Source organism: Ceratotherium simum, chromosome 17, assembly GCF_057802395.1.
Source record: "Ceratotherium simum simum isolate JZ-2026a chromosome 17, ASM5780239v1, whole genome shotgun sequence".
Taxonomy (NCBI): domain Eukaryota; kingdom Metazoa; phylum Chordata; class Mammalia; order Perissodactyla; family Rhinocerotidae; genus Ceratotherium; species Ceratotherium simum.
Window position 1 is genome coordinate 47328758 of NC_141916.1, and position 4344 is coordinate 47333101.

Below are 4344 nucleotides of genomic sequence, written 5' to 3' on the forward strand. Positions count from 1 at the left end.
AATAAAGAAAAAATCTGGAGGTAACACAATCCCTGATTTCAAAACATACTACAAAGCTATGGTAATCAAAACAGCATGGTACTGGCAGAAAAATAGACACACATCAGTGGAACAGAATTGAAAGCCCAGAAATAAACCCACACATCTATGGACAGCTAATTTTCAACAGAGGAGCCAAGAACATAAAATGGAGAAAGGAAAGTCTCTTCAATAAATGGTTATGGGAAAACTGGACAGCCATATGGAAAAAAATGAAAGTAGACCATTATCTTACACCTTACACAAAAATGAATTCAAAATAGATTAAAGACTTGAATGTAAGATCTAAAACCATAAAACTTCTAGAAGAAAACATAGGCAGTACGCTCTTTGACATTGGTCTTAACAGTATGTTTTTGAATATCATGTCTCCTCAGACAAGGGAAACAAACAAAAAAATAAATAAATGTGACTACATCAGACTAAAAAGCTTCTGCATGGCAAAGGAAACCATCAACAAAATGAAAAGACAACCTACCAATTGGGAGAAGATATTTGCAAATCATATATCCAATAAACAGTTAATATCCAAAAAATATAAAGAACACACACAACTCAACAACAACAAAATGAATAAGCTGATCAAAAAATGGACAGAGGATATGAACACATTTTTCCAAAGAAAATGTACAGAGGGCTAACAGGCACATGAAAAGATGTTCAACATCACTAATTATTAGGGAAATGCAAATCAAAACTATAATGAGATGCCACCTCATGCCTGTAAGAATGGCTATTATTAAAAAGACAAGAAATAACAAGTATTGGAAAGGACATGGAGAAAAGGCATGCTGGTACACTGCTGGTGGGAATGTAAACTGGTGCAGCCACTATAGAAAACAGTACGGAGATTCCTCAAAAAATTAAAAATAGAAATACCATATGATCCAGTTATTCCACTTCTGGGTATTATCCACACAACATGAAAACACTAATTTGAAAAGATATACACACCCCTATGTTCATTGCAGCATTAATCACAATAGGTAAGACTTGGAAGCAACCTAAGTGCCCATTGGCAGATGAATGGATAAAGAAGATGTAGTATACATATAAAATGGAATACTATTCAGCCACAAAAAGGATGAAATCTTGCCATTTGTGACAACACGGGTCGACCTTGAGAAGTATTATGCTAAGTGATATAAGTTAGATGGAGAAAGACAATTACCATATGGCTTCACTCATATGTGGAAGATAAACAAACAAACACATATATATGCAGAACAGACTGGTGGTTACCAGAGGGGAAGGGGGTGAGGGAAGCATGAAAGGGGTAAAGGGGCACATATGTGTGGTGACAGATGGAAACTAGACTTCTGGTGGTGAACATGATGCAGTCTATACAAAAGTCAAAATATAATGATGTACGCCTGAAATTTATATAATGTTATAAACCCATGTGACCTCAATAAAAAGATAAAGAAAATAAAAGAAACATACACAGAAACAAAGATGCTACAAATTGTGAAAACAGAAAATATAACTTAAATTTTTATGACAAAAACAAGATCAAATATTAATCTTGTAATTAATGTGAAATGACTAAATTCACCTTTAAAAAAAAGTTTTCAGATTGGATCACAAAGTAAAACTCTGCTCTGCATAGGGGCACACCTCAAAGAGATATTCTACTGTCTATTGCTTTGTCCATTCGAAAATGAATCTTGAGTTGCTAGGTAGAAGTGGGGTCAAGAGGAGTATGATACCCCTATACTACTTTTGAACATGTAACCTCACCTGTCTTAAATAAATTTGGAAACTTCTCTGGTACTGATCATATGTTTATGAGTGCATCTCTGCATATGAAGAGTGTGATTTCAGATATAGAGTGCATTAAAGAACATACAGACAGGGGTAGGGTTCTTTGCCCACAGTTCAAATACATGTGCCCAAAATTCAGAAAAGTTAAAACTAAAAGATGGCAAAGGCCTATCAGGAAAATCCAACTGAAAAGAAAGCTAAGGCTACAATCTTAATACCAAAGTTGAGTTCAGAGCAAAAAACATTAAAAAGACTGTAAAAGCACTTTATAATGATAAAGGATGTAACTCACAGTGAAAATGTAACAATTATGAATATCTATGCACCAAATCACATTGCACCAACAGTCATAAAACAAACCTGTTGGTGATACAGGAAGAAATAGGCAGAAACACAATAGTAGTGGGAATCTTTAACCTCTTTCCACCCATGAAAGAGCAAGTAGATCATTTTCTTTTCCACTTCTTTATCTCTAAAACTCCCCCAGGGTTGCTGAATTATTACAATTTAAGGAGAGTACCTGCACTACACATGAAACAGTACAGCGTTACTTGAAAGTAGACTTAGATTAGTCAAAAACGTATATTGTAAATTCTAGGGCAACCACTAAAAAAAATTTTTTTAAAGAAGTATAATTGATCAACTAAGAGAGTAGATAAAATGAAATCATATAAAATGCTCAGTTAAAGCCAGAGAAGGCAGAAAAAGAGGCCTCCGGGAACAAATAGAAAACAGTTACGAACATAGTTCATATTCATCCAAATATAAATAAATACGCCACTTAAAAGACAGAGACTGTCAGAGTGGATAGAAAAACAAGAGCCAATTACATATTGTCTACAAGACAAGAAACCCAGTTTAATTATAAAGACATAGATAGATTAAAAGTAAAGGGATAGAGAAATATATATATGGAAAGATAGATGGATATAGACAGATATAGATTAGATATAGATATAGATATAGATATAGATATAGATATAGATATAGATATAGATAATGCTAACATTAATCAAAAGACTGCTGGAAGAGCTATATTAATTTCAGACAAACAGACTTCAGAACAAGGAAAATTTTCAGGGACAAAGAGAGGTACTACACAATGATAAAGGGTCAATTCTCAAAGAAGACATACCAATGCTAAACGTGCCCCAGTCCAAGCTGAATGGAGAAACAGACAAATCCACTATTATAGCTGGAGACTTTAACACCTTCCTATTAGTAATTGATAGAACAAGCAGGCAGAAAATCAATAAAGATATAGTTGACCTGAACAGCACTTGATCTAACTAACACTTATAGATTATTCCATCCAACAACAGCAGAATAGACATTCTTCTCAAGCCCACACAGAACACTCACCAAGAAAGACCACATTCTGGGCTATAAGACACACTTTAGCAAATTTCAAAGAATAGAAATCATACAACGGAATTTCTCAGACCACAGTGGAATTAAACCAGAAATCAACAACAGAATGATAACTGGAAAATCCATAATGATAGCTGGAAATTGTTTATTTGGAAATTAAACAAGACACTTTTAAGTTACACATAGGGTCAAAGAGAAGTCTCAAGAGAAATTTTAAAATATTTTGAACTACATGAAAATGAAAATACAACTTATCAAAATTTGTCTGCTGCAACCAACACAGTGTTTATAGGGAAATATAATACCTATGTTGAAAAAGCAGAAAGATCTAAAATTAATGACCTAAGCTTCCACCTTAGAAAACTAGAGAAAGAAGAGAAATCTAACCCTAAAGCAAGAAGAACAAAAGAAATAATAAAAATTAGAACAGAACCATCAACAAAATAAAAAGGCAATCTATGGAATGGGAGAAAATATTTGCAAATCATATATCTGATAGGGGGTTAATATCCAAAATATACAAAGAAATCATATAACTCAATAGCAAAAAAAAAAAAACTCCAATTAAACAATGGGCAAAGGATCTGAATCGACATTTTTCCAAAGAAGACATACAAATGGCCAACAGGTACATGAAAAAGTGTTCAACATCACTAATCATCAGGGAAATGCAAATTAAAACTACACTAAGATATCATCTTACACCTGTTAGAATGGCTATAATCACCAAGACAAAAAACAACAAATGCTGGAGAGGCTGTGGAGAAACGGGAACCCTAATCCACTGCTGGTGGGAATGCAAACTCATGCAGCCTCTATGGAAAACAGTATGGAGATTCCTCAAAAAATTAAAAATAGAACTACGTTATAATCCAGCTATCCCACTACTGGATATCTACCCAACGAACCTGAAATCAACAATCCAAAGAGGCTTATGCACCCCTATGTTCATTGCAGCATTATTCACTACAGCCAAGACATGGAAGCAATCCAAGTGTCCCTTGACTGATGACTGGATAAAGAAGATGTGGTATATATATATACAATGGAATACTACTCAGCCACAAAAAAGACAAAATTGTCCCATTTGCAACAACATGAATGGACTCGGAGGGTATTATGTTAAGCGAAATAAGCCAGAAAGAAAAGACAAACACCACATTATTTCAC